Genomic DNA, 17,242 nt, shown 5'->3' on the forward strand with positions numbered 1-17,242 from the left:
AAAATCCTGTAATTTTATTCGTCACACCACTTATAAGAAACTGAAACCAAAACCGAAACTACCTGTCACAAATGTTTTGTTTTAAACAAAAGGTAGAAAGAATGAGTTCGATATCTTGTGATTCAAGTGGTTAGGCAGGACAATAGGAAACCACGTGACCAAAACCAAAACCAAAACTAAAACTCAATATTTGAAATGAGGCAGAGAATTGAAAACCGCGTGTTTCAAAGTTGGTCAATTTTAGAAAACATCCATGTCGAAAAATGAATTTTCTCATATGCTTCATTTATCTCAACTGTTTGAATTTTTAATATATGGTGTGTGAAGCCTTTCCTGGGCTACCATCGAGTCCGACAAAATTCAATATTGCTTTGTTTAAGAGCTACTGCCTGTTTTTTTTTTTTTTTTAGATCGCTCATAAATCAGTAAATATAGGCCTATTGAAATAGTATGACCTACCACCATTTAGCATGTAAATTATTTCAGTCGACAACAAATGAAGCACTTGAGGAAAAATGCTTGAAACAAAACATTATCAAAAATATTTCGCAGGTAGTAGTTTTTCAAACCATAATTGCTGTAAGCCATTGTGTGTGCCCATGGCCACGCTATTTTTGTATACGCGGTACAGCGTAATCGCGGTTGCTTTTACCGATTGTCCTCCCATGTTAATCCAGATAACAAAATGTTAATTTAAAGTCTCATTGCAACTGAATTTTTATTTTTACTTTTCGGATTTGGCTTTGAGTAATGGTGACACATACCATGTTTACAGTAAAATAAATATTCTATTCCAGACACCGTCAAAATGTCAAACTTTGTATTTTTTTGTATTATTTTTAAGTAATTAACTGCAGTTCATTAATTCAATCTTATAACAGGTTCATACTTGACAAATTTATGATGAATGAATAGACGTTCATTAAATATTGAAAAAACAAAAAATTACTCATTTCTAATTTGCATAATAATATCATGAATACATAATTAGCTTTAATAAGCTAATTTGCATAATTGACTACTTTTTGTGTATTTTTTTGTTATCAATTGAAAGAACTTTGTATACATATTTGTGGGAAAAAAACCTCACCTTTATATCATGTACGGTTTTCTATTGGCATCAATTTTGCATATTAATTAGCTGAACTTGGTCATTATTTCAGGTTTAAGTTGTCTGCAGATTGGCTGAAATTGCTAAAAGTGTATATTTGGTTAATTTATTATAATTATTCAGTGATATATTTTTTAATTTTGTTTTCTTTATTGAAGTCAGGAAAGATAGGCATTTAACATGTGATATTTAAATTAACGCTGCTTTTTCAAGCAAGCATCCAAATAAACCTTCAAAATCTCGAAATGTGCCAATTTTGTCATTACAGCCATTTGTGGCAGGATTTCATTCCATCTACGAGCATCTTTAAATTGACACTACATCACAATGCATTGACCGATTTCAATTCTGTATTTTGATTTTTGATGCTTTAATAAAGCCCAATAATGTAGAATCATTATATAACGTGTTTCTGCTGCGCTTATATTTAAGGTGATATGCCTACTAATACTATATTTAATTTACTTGGCTGTGAGACGTTTTCGAGAGAATAAAATCATTTACATGAGAATATAATCATTTACAACAAGATTTTGTCACTTGACCAAAACCAATCAATATCTGGTTGAGTTCAAGACGCAAGCTTCTTTCTCAAGACGCAAGCTAACGACTATCATATCCGTTTAACACATGTTTTATATTCAAGTGCAAGGAACAAAATCTGGCTTCTTTAGACTAAGTAAATTATGGGAGATATTCATCATTTTCTACTACGGTATCCAAAGATTTATCATCTGAATATCAATATCAATATACAACTCACTTTGTACGTTGCTTCCGAAAACATCGGACTTCATCAGGCATCTGACGTCACACCACCATTAATCAGCTGCCTGATGAAGTCCAATGTTTTCAGACGCAACGTAGCAAAGTGAGTTGCAAATTTTATATAATTAAGCCTTAATTAAAAAAAGAATGTTTTAAATAACTGGATGAATAATCTACACGCAGATAAGGTATATAATAATTAAAGGAGGATTTCGTGACCCTAGCATCCTGATCTTTTTATGACATTTATCCACGAAAAAAGCTTATTCCCAAAATTTCAGTTGATTCCGATTTTGTATTAGCGAGTTATGCAGGATTATGTGTATTATAATCCTATATAGGCCACTGTTGTAAAATGGCGACGACCATAAATACGGATATATTTACTGGCAGGAATTGTTTCAAGTGAAATGGACCGGATTTACTTCTATGATGTAAGTAAAAATAGTGGCATATTAATTATGCTCCAACATACACTGTCAACATTCCCACTTTAGTTGATTTTGTGCAACAAGTTGCGACAAATTAACATTTTTGTCACAAACACATGTTCTTGTGATAGCGTTTACATGATAATTCGGTGTTAGTGTTTTACTGAGATGGCGACTCTAAAAATCGCCTAGAACTAAAAACCAAGCATTACTAATCATTAAGATTTTACTGTTTCAAACCTGAAACAGATGTGCTGGCTAGCGAACACAAATTTTGCATATCATTGTCAACTGGAAGGGGAAAAAACAAGTTTATTTTCTTTAAAAATGATAAGTGATGCCAAGCATGTGTTTTCAAAGCTGTGCATAATTAATGCATTTCCAAAAGATATATATTTTGGTACTTTTAGGGTCTGACATTAATGCTTAATTTGTGCGTGTGACTGGTTTCACGGTAGCAATTCTGAAATTTTAGATATACTCCAATTTGTAAAAGTGCCCCATGTACCGCTTTTGGACATGTCCCTTTAAAAGCATGTAAGCTACATCGATACTGATGCCACCAATAGAACGAGAAGATTTGCCCCTTCATTTTGCATACCACTTTGACCAATTTTTTTTCTCATTTCTTCACAAAATGCAAAAAAAAAAACCGCAAAAAATGCGATGGGTGTAGTACCCCTTTAGTGCAAAAAAGAATAATTCTACCTGTATCATGATAAAACAGTAAAAACAGTAAAAACAATTTTGTATTGTTGTGTAATATTGATGCATTCTTTTGATTTCACGAAGGAAATCTTGATAAACTTGATTCTATCATTGATATGCATGTATAGCCCTATTCCCTAGTAAAAGTGGCGCGATTGTGAGTTTACCCTTTTGTTGTTAACTAAACATATCTCGAGATTAAAACAAGCAAATTGAACAGAATAAACGGTATTTGAGAGCTAAGACTACGCCATTGACGTTGATTTTGCGTCACAACGGTATTTTCTAATTGCCAAAGAGGGTGCTTTTCACTTGCACATTTTTTTTTTGAGACAGGTTGTATGTTATTAATCAAGATAAACACATTCAGTTGAACTCGAAATTATTTGTCACAGTTTTCAATAGAGAGGGCATAAAAGAAGTTTATTTAGCCCTGATTAGTGACAATAAAAATATATTCGTATGTTATCGAATGCAACATATATTGACATAATTATGAGGGCTCATTCACTGAAGAAATTATGATCTTCTAATCTACCAGTTTATTGATCACGAAACCCCGAGTAAAAAAACAAACACAAATTAAAACAATTGGAGAGCTAGTAAAAAGACAGTGTACGGTGACGGGAAATATCACAGGTGAAAATGTATCAATTGGACAACAATTAATACAAACCGTTGTATATATATACATATGTGTGTGTAATAGCCAGATTATGCACAATTTGCAAGTGGACTACTGAGAATTCTACAACTTCATCTTATTGTAGGAACTGTGACTTTCCCACATCCACATATCACACGAATAATAAATAAAAATAAATGTAGATATTTATATAGCGCTTTATGCCGTAAACAGCCTCAAAGCGCTTTACATTTATTCCACCGTCATTAGAATATGTCGGAACCACGTTTGCAGCCTACAAGTGGCGCAGGGTCCATCAGTACAACGACTGTGTCTATCCCTAACAGCTTCCCATTGCACACTTCCCATTGTACACTCAATTCACACTGAGGCATATATTTCCAAAATCCAAAAATAGATATGATTGAATTTGTTTTTCTGATCAACATGCATGATTGCATGAGAGGAAATCCCCAAAATATCATTTTACACAAAAGCTTGCGGGGGGATCACACCTCTCATGAAATAGCTTTAAATTGTAAACAAAGATAAATGATCAAATCAAATTGTCAATTTGGAGTCTCTACTGTACCGCGGTACTAATCTCTTACTTACTTCACCGGTCTGCGTGAAAACACTACTATCAATTAAACCTTTCAATCGTTCTGGGATTGTTGTAAAGTTTTCTTGTGATGCTTGGGCAAACGGTTGCGATGAACATCTCATGTGCACGTCTCTCCATAAGAGAACAACCTGTAGACATAACCACACGTCTATCAACGCAATAATGTAACAAATCTTTGATTTATAAGTTCGTGGTAGCAGAAAGAAGAGGTTAGCTCTTTCCAGTGGCTCCTGCTTCTTGGAAGATGGTGTTGGGTAGTCAGACAACTGTAAACGGCGTTTTTTCTTTGCATTGGCTCTGACCACGCGATTGTCATGGGTCGCCATATCTTGTAACATAAAGGTGTTCGAAATCACAACCTAAAGAAAATTACAAAAACATCAAAAGTGTATAGGCAAAAATTTCTTACAGATATAGGTGAACCAAAATAAGAGTTACATTAAGGGTAGACGAGGTATTGTTGGTCGAAGCAACCTAAAAATCGATTTTCATTATCTAGATCCATATATTATTGAAAATTAACACCTTCATGTTTTGCAAAAGTTCATTCTACAAATCGTATACTCTGCAAACGTGCTTAATTTATTGTTGTTAATTAGTTATGTACGTTTTACGAAAGTGTTGTTGTTTCAGCCCTCTTCACAACGTAACTCAAGAACCGCAGCACTTATAAAAGTGTATCTGTGATATTTTAATTCTTCTACATGCTCGCTATGAATTGAGCAATGCAATTTTTGCCAAAGCTCACTACCATTCGTAAGATGATGTGAACTACCAAATCACAACAGTTTAAAATAATTAATAACCTTAAGGGCAAAGTACTTGTAGTTCTAAAACAATTGCTCGTCTTCAGTGTTCGAGTACGGAAATCGAACAGCTCACCTCAGTACACCAACACCGCACTCATAATCTTGAAAGAAATGAATTATTGGAATGCACAAATGCGTATTAAGAGTGACGCAGGGGGCAATATAGTCACGTTTGTTTAGACTGCGACAAGTCTGTCCTTAAACATTGTTCCTGCATGGATAATGACTTGTAAATTGAAAATCATCTTTGCAATACATTGTGTATTTTCTTTGTAGCTTTCGGGGAAAGTGGACTTAATTATGTCCAGTTTGAAAATACAGAGCGTTCATACAAGAATTATCATCAATTAAATTTTCAATATTTAATGATGTTAGTGTATTTAGCCAAATCATTCGTGACAATGGAATACGAAAATCATCAAATATCACCAGCCTGACCTTGTATTGTCCTTTCATATAAGGGGTTGTCAAATACTTCTGAAGCCTGGTGAGGACGATATAGGGGGAAATTTTGGTAAGCAGCTTAAGGGATCTGGAATGAGCGTTTTGAGCGTTTCGACAGTATTTTTTGTGGTACATGAGAGCACATCAGACATATCGAATTGCATTCTGAATACGAAGAATGTCTTTCTGATATCAAATAATTTTCATTTTTGAAATTCGCGATATAATACAAATTTTATGACAAATTATTAAAATTTGATATTTTTCACATTTTGATAATATAACAGTCCTCGAAGTAAATTTTATAAATCTAATGATATATTCTTAAAGTGTATGTAGCTGGGAGGAAAAGCCGACGATCAATTGAAAATTTGGACCTTTCATATTGAAGATATGGGGTTTTTTTTTCAAAAAGACCTAATTTTTACTGGTGTTTTGGGAAAAAAATTCATATCTTCAATACGAAAGGTCAAAATTTTCAATTGATCGTCGGCTTTTCATCTCACTTACATACACTTTCAGTATATGTCATCAGATTTATAAAGTTAACTTCGAGTACTGTTAAATATCAAAAATATCAATTTTTAATCATTTGCCATAAAATGTGTATTACATTGCGAATTTCAAAAAATCAAAATTATTTGATGTCAGAAGTGATTCAGAATGCAATTCCATATGTCTAATGTGCTCAAATGTCCCACAATAAATACTGTCCAAACGTTCATACCCCATCCCTTAACTATACAAATTTGCATTTCTTTTTGCAGTAATAACATTCGGATACCTGGCACAAGTCTAAGATCTCCAGTATAAGCTAAGAGTTATAAAATAATTTACATATTTCATTTTATTTTTGGCAATTGGTTATGAAACGAATAGAAAATGTTTTGTTTTTTTCAAAAATTTAAATCATAACATGAAATGTTGTCTTTATACAAGTCTTCGGGATTGGGTGTCACCGCAAACAAATAAAAGCCCTACAAAAACAAGGGTTGGCCCTTTATCAGTGGCTCCGGAACCGGGGGCTAATAATTTCAGGTAAAATTCATTATTTTAGGGTACAATTTATAATGTTAAGGCAGGGTTTTAAGGTAAAATTCACATAATATGAAAACTGTTTGCATTTCAAAAGCGTCCACTTTTACCCCCTCCCGCACCCAACCCTTCAGCGTTTCGAGCATTAGAGCAGGCCCTTATTATTGATGCCCCATATTAAAAAATCTTTCAGAGCCTCTGCTTATTTCCAAAAATGTACCAATAGTTAAGATTTATTTGGAATAACGGGATATAATTTTTTTAATTTGTATAATCCATAATAACTATGCTGTATTTTTGAAATGGGGACTTATAAGCAGTGTTTACGCAGAGGCCATATGTCTCAATTTTGGCCCAGTGACAATTATTTTGGCCCACACAAATTTGTAATGCTGTATTACAATAGTCAATTTGGGGAATTAGTATTACTGAGCCAAAATTGGGTACAACCTCCAAGTAAGGGATCACGAAAATTAATATAAGCTAGATATATTATGTGTAGTGTAGTGTGTTTATTTGATGCATCCCTTATATACTATGTCTATGTATGTATTATATTATACATGTATGTTTTTGTGCTGTGACAGTGTGTCAGCTGTGACAGCTCGTTTGATGCATTCCCTATACACTATGTCTATGTATGTGTTATGTTATATGTGTATATATATAGTATGTATTTGTGCTGTGACAGTGTGTCAGCTGTGACAGCTCGTTTGATGCATTCCCTATATACTATGTCTATGTATGTGTTATGTTATATAATGTTATATATGTGTATTATATAGTATGTTTTGTGCTGTGACAGTGTGTCAACTGTGACAGCTCGTTTGACGCATTCCCTATATACTATGTCTATGTATGTGTTATGTTATATATGTTATATATGTGTATTATATAGTATGTTTTTGTGCTGTGACAGTGTGTCAGCTGTGACAGCTACTTTGATGCATTCCCTATATACTATGTCTATGTATGTGTTATGTTATATATGTTATATATGTGTATTATATAGTATGTTTTTGTGCTGTGACAGTGTGTCAGCTGTGACAGCTCGTTTGATGCATTCCCTATATACTATGTCTATGTATATGTTATGTTATATATGTTATATATGTGTATTATATAGTATGTTTTTGTGCTGTGACAGTGTGTCAACTGTGACAGCTCTTTTGATGCATTCCCTATATACTATGTCTATGTATATGTTATGTTATATGTGTATATGTGTATATATATAGCATATTTTTGTGCTGTGACAGTGTGTCAGCTGTGACAGCTCGTTTGATGCATTCCCTATATACTATGTCTATGTATGTATTATATTATACATATATATATGTGTATATATATAGTATGTTTTTGTGCTGTGACAGTGTGTCAACTGTGACAGCTCGTTTGATGCATTCCCTATATACTATGTCTATGTATGTGTTATGTTATATATGTTATATATGTGTATTATATATAGTATGTTTTCGTGCTGTGACAGTGTGTCAGCTGTGACAGCTCGTTTGATGCATTCCCTATATACTATGTCTATGTATGTGTTATGTTATATATGTTATATATGTGTATTATATAGTATGTTTTTGTGCTGTGACAGTGTGTCAACTGTGACAGCTCTTTTGATGCATTCCCTATATACTATGTCTATGTATATGTTATGTTATATATGTTATATATGTGTATTATATAGTATGTTTTTGTGCTGTGACAGTGTGTCAGCTGTGACAGCTCGTTTGATGCATTCCCTATATACTATGTCTATGTATATGTTATGTTATATATGTTATATATGTGTATTATATAGTATGTTTTTGTGCTGTGACAGTGTGTCAACTGTGACAGCTCTTTTGATGCATTCCCTTTATACTATGTCTATGTATATGTTATGTTATATGTGTATATGTGTATATATATAGCATATTTTTGTGCTGTGACAGTGTGTCAGCTGTGACAGCTCGTTTGATGCATTCCCTATATACTATGTCTATGTATGTATTATATTATACATATATATATGTGTATATATATAGTATGTTTTTGTGCTGTGACAGTGTGTCAGCTGTGACAGCTCGTTTGATGCATTCCCTATATACTATGTCAATGTATTTGTTATGTTATATATGCTATATATGTGTATTATATAGTATGTTTTTGTGCTGTGACAGTGTGTCAGCTGTGACAGCTCGTTTGATGCATTCCCTATATACTATGTCTATGTATGTGTTATGTTATATATGTATATATTAGTAAATATATAGTATGTTTTGTGCTGTGACAGTGTGTCAGCTGTGACAGCTAGTTTGATACATTCCTATATACTATGTCTATGTATGTATTATATTGTACATGTATATATGTGTATATATATAGTATGTTTTTGTGCTGTGACAGTGTGTCAGCTGTGACAGCTCGTTTGATGCATTCCCTATATACTATGTCTATGTATGTGTTATGTTATATATGTTATATATGTGACCGTACAGCACGAATGAGCCGTAAATGTCCTCAATTGTATTCTGAGTTACAGTGTAAAATGGGCATGAAGGTCGTATTCATAGGTACCTCAATCAGGTGCTACGTGTACCTCATTTAATGAGATACACGTAGCACCAAATTGAAATACCTATGAATATGACCTTCATGCCCATTTTACACTGTAACTCAGAATACAATTGAGGACATTTATGGCTCATTCGTGCTGTACGGTCACATATGTGTATTATATAGTATGTTTTTGTGCTGTGACAGTGTGTCAACTGTGACAGCTTGTTTGATGCATTCCCTATATACTATGTCTATGTATATGTTATATATGTATATATGTGTATATATATAGTATGTTTTTGCACCCATAGTGGGTAGGAGAACATGAAAACTAATATGAGATACTGTATTAAGATCACATATTAGGTATCATGTGAGAGTATACTCTTGTACTCCAGAAGACAGGATCACATATTAATGTGCGACACTATGGAATATAAAAAGCAGGATATGGGTATGTTAAAAATTGAAATGAGGTATGGGTCTGGCTGGGGGTGGCTACGGGGAGTTATATGAAGGACAATATTGTTCAAGGTTGCGCCGCAGGCTTACAAAGAAACAATAGCAATCAAGCTTAAACTTTAAATTAGCACCCGATAGAGGGCAGGGCCTGAAGAATGAGGGAAATTATGGGGTAAATATTTAACGGAATAAACTGCATAATCATATTATTTAGATTTATTCCGTTAAAAATCTTTTTTAACTTATCAAATTACTAGTTTTTATATTCTATGGTGTCAAATATTTATTCACAACGTTGTAAATACGCATTAAATACGATTAATAACAACAGAGGGCGCTTTTTAATATGTGATCCTGTCTTCTGAAGTACAAGAGTATACTCTCACATGATACTTAATATGTGATCCTAATACAGTATCTCATATTAGTTTTCATGTTCTCCTACCCACTATGGGTGGTTTTTGTGCTGTGACAGTGTGTCAGCTGTGACAGCTCGTTTGATGCATTCCTATATACTATGTCTATGTATGTGTTATGTTATATATGTGTATTATATAGTATGTTTTTGTGCTGTGACAGTGTGTCAACTGTGACAGCTCGTTTGATGCATTCCCTATATACTATGTCTATGTCTGTTATGTTATTATATGTATATATGTGTATATATAGTATGTTTTTGTGCTGTGACAGTGTGTCAGCTGTGACAGCTCGTTTGATGCATTCCCTATATACTATGTCTATGTATGTATTATATTGTACATGTATATATGTGTATATATATAGTATGTTTTTGTTATATGAAGGACAATATTGTTCAAGGTTGCGCCGCAGGCTTACAAAGAAACAATAGCAATCAAGCTTAAACTTTAAATTAGCACCCGATAGAGGGCAGGGCCTGAAGAATGAGGGGAATGCTGGGGTAAAAAATTAAAGGAATAAACTGCATAATCATATTATTTAGATTTATTCCGTTAAAATCTTTTTTTTAACTTATCAAATTACTAGTTTTTATATTCTATGGTGTCAAATATTTATTCACAACGTTGTAAATACGCATTAAATACGATTAATAACAACAGAGGGCGCTTTTTAATATGTGATCCTGTCTTCTGGAGTACAAGAGTATACTCTCACATGATACTTAATATGTGATCCTAATACAGTATCTCATATTAGTTTTCATGTTCTCCTACCCACTATGGGTGGTTTTTGTGCTGTGACAGTGTGTCAGCTGTGACAGCTCGTTTGATGCATTCCCTATATACTATGTCTATGTATGTGTTATGTTATATATGTGTATTATATAGTATGTTTTTGTGCTGTGACAGTGTGTCAACTGTGACAGCTCGTTTGATGCATTCCCTATATACTATGTCTATGTCTGTTATGTTATTATATGTATATATGTGTATATATAGTATGTTTTTGTGCTGTGACAGTGTGTCAGCTGTGACAGCTCGTTTGATGCATTCCCTATATACTATGTCTATGTATGTATTATATTGTACATGTATATATGTGTATATATATAGTATGTTTTTGTGCTGTGACAGTGTGTCAGCTGTGACAGCTCGTTTGATGCATTCCATATATACTATGTCTATGTATGTGTTATGTTATATATGTATATATTTGTATATATATAGTATGTATTTGTGCTGTGACAGTGTGTCAGCTGTGACAGCTCGTTTGATCCCTATATACTATGTCTATGTATGTGTTATGTTATATATGTTATATATGTGTATTATATAGTATGTTTTTGTGCTGTGACAGTGTGTCAACTGTGACAGCTCGTTTGATGCATTCCTATATACTATGTATGTGTTATGTTATATATGTTATATATGTGTATTATATAGTATGTTTTTGTGCTGTGACAGTGTGTCAACTGTGACAGCTCGTTTGATGCATTCCTATATACTATGTATGTGTTATGTTATATATGTTATATATGTGTATTATATAGTATGTTTTTGTGCTGTGACAGTGTGTCAGCTGTGACAGCTCGTTTGATGCATTCCCTATATACTATGTCTATGTATGTGTTATGTTATATGTGTATATATGTGTATATATATAGTATGTTTTTGTGCTGTGACAGTGTGTCAGCTGTGACAGCTCGTTTGATGCATTCCCTATATACTATGTCTATGTGTTATGTTATATATGTTATATATGTGTATTATATAGTATGTTTTTGTGCTGTGACAGTGTGTCAGCTGTGACAGCTCGTTTGATGCATTCCCTATATACTATGTCTATGTATGTGTTATGTTATATATGTTATATATGTGTATTATATAGTATGTTTTTGTGCTGTGACAGTGTGTCAACTGTGACAGCTCTTTTGATGCATTCCTATATACTATGTCTATGTATATGTTATGTTATATGTGTATATGTGTATATATATAGCATATTTTTGTGCTGTGACAGTGTGTCAGCTGTGACAGCTCGTTTGATGCATTCCCTATATACTATGTCTATGTATGTATTATATTATACATGTATATATGTGTATATATATAGTATGTTTTTGTGCTGTGACAGTGTGTCAGCTGTGACAGCTCGTTTGATGCATTCCCTATATACTATGTCAATGTATTTGTTATGTTATATATGCTATATATGTGTATTATATAGTATGTTTTTGTGCTGTGACAGTGTGTCAGCTGTGACAGCTCGTTTGATGCATTCCCTATATACTATGTCTATGTATGTGTTATGTTATATATGTATATATTAGTAAATATATAGTATGTTTTGTGCTGTGACAGTGTGTCAGCTGTGACAGCTAGTTTGATACATTCCCTATATACTATGTCTATGTATGTATTATATTGTACATGTATATATGTGTATATATATAGTATGTTTTTGTGCTGTGACAGTGTGTCAGCTGTGACAGCTCGTTTGATGCATTCCCTATATACTATGTCTATGTATGTGTTATGTTATATATATATATATGTGACCGTACAGCACGAATGAGCCGTAAATGTCCTCAATTGTATTCTGAGTTACAGTGTAAAATGGGCATGAAGGTCGTATTCATAGGTACCTCAATCGGGTGCTACGTGTACCTCATTTAATGAGATACACGTAGCACCAAATTGAAATACCTATGAATATGACCTTCATGCCCATTTTACACTGTAACTCAGAATACAATTGAGGACATTTATGGCTCATTCGTGCTGTACGGTCACATATGTGTATTATATAGTATGTTTTTGTGCTGTGACAGTGTGTCAACTGTGACAGCTCGTTTGATGCATTCCCTATATACTATGTCTATGTATATGTTATATATGTATATATGTGTATATATATAGTATGTTTTTGTGCTGTGACAGTGTGTCAGCTGTGACAGCTCGTTTGATGCATTCCCTATATACTATGTCTATGTATGTGTTATGTTATATATGTGTATTATATAGTATGTTTTTGTGCTGTGACAGTGTGTCAACTGTGACAGCTCGTTTGATCATTCCCTATATACTATGTCTATGTCTGTTATGTTATTATATGTATATATGTGTATATATAGTATGTTTTTGTGCTGTGACAGTGTGTCAGCTGTGACAGCTCGTTTGATGCATTCCCTATATACTATGTCTATGTATGTATTATATTGTACATGTATATATGTGTATATATATAGTATGTTTTTGTGCTGTGACAGTGTGTCAGCTGTGACAGCTCGTTTGATCATTCCTATATACTATGTCTATGTATGTGTTATGTTATATATGTATATATTTGTATATATATAGTATGTATTTGTGCTGTGACAGTGTGTCAGCTGTGACAGCTCGTTTGATGCATTCCTATATACTATGTCTATGTATGTGTTATGTTATATATGTTATATATGTGTATTATATAGTATGTTTTTGTGCTGTGACAGTGTGTCAACTGTGACAGCTCGTTTGATGCATTCCGCTATGTATGTGTTATGTTATATATGTTATATATGTGTATTATATAGTATGTTTTTGTGCTGTGACAGTGTGTCAACTGTGACAGCTCGTTTGATGCATTCCCTATATACTATGTATGTGTTATGTTATATATGTTATATATGTGTATTATATAGTATGTTTTTGTGCTGTGACAGTGTGTCAGCTGTGACAGCTCGTTTGATGCATTCCCTATATACTATGTCTATGTATGTGTTATGTTATATGTGTATATATGTGTATATATATAGTATGTTTTTTGTGCTGTGACAGTGTGTCAGCTGTGACAGCTCGTTTGATGCATTCCTATATACTATGTCTATTATGTTATATATGTTATATATGTGTATTATATAGTATGTTTTTGTGCTGTGACAGTGTGTCAGCTGTGACAGCTACTTTGATGCATTCCCTATATACTATGTCTATGTATGTGTTATGTTATATATGTATATATGTGTATAGCTGTGACAGCTCGTTTGATGCATTCCCTATATACTATGTCTATGTATGTGTTATGTTATATATGTTATATATGTGTATTATATAGTATGTTTTTGTGCTGTGACAGTGTGTCAACTGTGACAGCTCGTTTGATGCATTCCTTATATACTATGTCTATGTATATGTTATGTTATATATGTATACATATATATATATATATAGTTTGTTTTTGTGCTGTGACAGTGTGTCAGCTGTGACAGCTCGTTTGATGCATTCCCTATATACATTGTCTATGTATGTGTTATGTTATATATGTTATATATGTGTATTATATAGTATGTTTTTGTGCTGTGACAGTGTGTCAGCTGTGACAGCTCGTTTGATGCATTCCCTATATACTATGTCTATGTATGTGTTATGTTATATATGTTATATATGTGTATTATACAGTATGTTTTTGTGCTGTGACAGTATGTCAACTGTGACAGCTCGTTTGATGCATTCCCTATATACTATGTCTATGTATATGTTATGTTACACATATATACATATAACATAACATATACATAGACATAGTATATAGGGAATGCATCAAACGAGCTGTCACAGTTGACACACTGTCACAGCACAAAAACATACTATTTAATACACAAATATAACATATATAACATAACACATATATAGACATAGTATATAGGGAATGCATCAAACGAGCTCTCACAGTTGACACACTGTCACAGCACAAAAACATACTATATAATACACATATATACATATATAATATAACACATACATAGACATAGTAGGGTAAATACGCCTATTCTCGGTCACTTAAGAAACAACCCGCTCTATTTCTTGCGTAAATGATTATAAAAGTTAGCTATATGGGAACGTGCATTCCACACAACACCCCGTTTAACATACCCTGCATGACATCTTCCATTGAACTTGTATTGGAAGTATAAGGTCAAAAGGTCAAAGTTGGCGACAACTCCTATTCTCGGTCACTAAACTCCTATTCTCGGTCACCGTATAGTTTTTCTATACCTATTCTCGGTCACTCTCTTTTGGAAGCCTGGTTGATCGGTATGATGCGGTTTTGATAACTTAAACCCATAATAAAATACGTGTGCAGTATTCTCAGATATATTGACAAGGAGCGATCCTTTCAAAACGGTTTATTGGCAAAAATTTTCGTATCATCCGATCGGGGTCCGAGGCGGTCCTATTTTGTGGGAGCGCACAGCGGAATGCGGTGGCACGCCCGACTAGTCCAGGAGCAAGAACACACAAGGCCCTAAATAAGGAGTTCGTTTACCCCCACTACATACAAGGTTTGACACCATAGGCTGTTAGTATGGACACTCTAGATCACTGCTAAGTAGGTAGTGGTCTCAAATTGTGGTAACACTTTTTTTACAGGTCATTTTATATATGGACGTATAATCACATAAAATCACAAAAAATAGGGCAAAATTAAGGGGTAGGGGAGATATAAATTCCCATAACTCAACGTTTACTTATAATAATGAATTTAATTTGGTATGACTATGTAGCTAATTGATTGTTCTAACTTTCTAGTATTATTTGAAAGCAAACCTAGGTTTCATTAGATCATGATTGGAAGTGGCCAGTCCATACACTAGTGGAAAATGAGATGTTTCACAACAATGCGTAGGGTGGGTGTTTTTATGGCACTGGCTTCAAATTTTTTTCTATTTTCAAAATTAATTAAGCTCCATTTTTTAATTTTGTTTTTAATATCAAGCATATCTAGGCAAACATTGATGTTCTGGTTCAAATATTTATATAAGTGCATGTTTGCGTGCATGTTGGTTTGTGTTGTGTAGGTTTAGGGTAGGTGGGGTGTGTATGTGGGGGTGGGGGTGGGTGTGTATAGGGTTCGGGGTTGGGGTGTTTTACGTGTCTTAATATGTCACTCAGCTGAACTATATAAGTTCCATTAACAAAATTTGTTTGGTAAGTTACCATTCATGTAATATTTTGAATATTAATATGTGCGGGTGAGATCAACTGCACTGCTTGTCAGGAAAATAGACTGAAAATGTAAAAAATAGTTACTTTTCCACATGTAGCAGCGCGTGTAACAATATTAAGGGGTAGGGGAAATATAAACCATCATAACTCAACTTCAACTCATGATAATGAATTCATTTTGGAATTAATATGTAGCTAATTGATTGTTCAAATGGTTTAGTATTATTTTAAAGCAAAACAAACATTATTTGTCAGGTAGATAGACATAAAATGTGAGAAAAGGTTAATTTTTCATGTATAACCATGTCAAATATGGTATTATTAAGGGTTAGGGAAATAAAACCACCATAACTCAACCTTTACTCATAATAATGAATTCATTTTGGTATCAACATGTAGCTAATTGATTGTTTTAACTTTCTAGTATTATTTTTAACAGAAAAACCATCAGGTCTACATAAAGTGTGAAAAAATGTTAATTTTCCAATGTGTAACAGTGTAAAATATGACAATATTAAGGGGTAGGGGACGTACAATCCAACATAACTCGATGTTTATTCATTATAATTTATTCATTTTGGCATCAAAACATAGCTATTTGGTTCTTGTAATCTTTTAAAGCAAAATGACCATTAGTTGTTAGCTGTATAGACTTAAAAATGTAAAAAAATATCAATTTTTCAAGTGTAGAAGCGTAAAATATGACAATATTAAGGGGTAAGGGGACATACAAATCACCAAAACACAGGTCTTACTGATGAAACTAAATTCATTTTGGTAACAATATGTAGCTTATTGATAGTTCCAACTTTCTAGTATTATTTTAAAAGCAATTAAACCATTAGTTGTCAGCTAGATAGACATAAAATATACGAAAATGTTAATATTCCATGTCTAACAGCGTAAAATATGACAATATTAAGGGATAGGGGACATTCAAATCACCAAAACTCAAGTTTTGCGGATGAAAATGAATTCATTTTGGTATCAATATGCAGCTATTTGATTGTTCTCATTTTCTAGCATTATTTTAAAAGCATTTAAACCATTAGTTGTCAGGTAGTTAAACATAATATATGAGAAATATGTTAATATTCCATATCTAACAACGTAAAATATGACAATATTAAGGGGTAGGGGACATCACGAAAAACTCAAGTTTTGCTGATGAAAATGAATTCATTTTGGTATCAATATGTAGCTAATTGGTTGTTCTAACTTTCTAGTAATTATTTTAAAAGCAATATTTAAAAGCAATTTTAAAAAC

The sequence above is a fragment of the Amphiura filiformis genome, chromosome 18, assembly GCF_039555335.1.
Source record: "Amphiura filiformis chromosome 18, Afil_fr2py, whole genome shotgun sequence".
Taxonomy (NCBI): Eukaryota; Metazoa; Echinodermata; class Ophiuroidea; order Amphilepidida; family Amphiuridae; genus Amphiura; species Amphiura filiformis.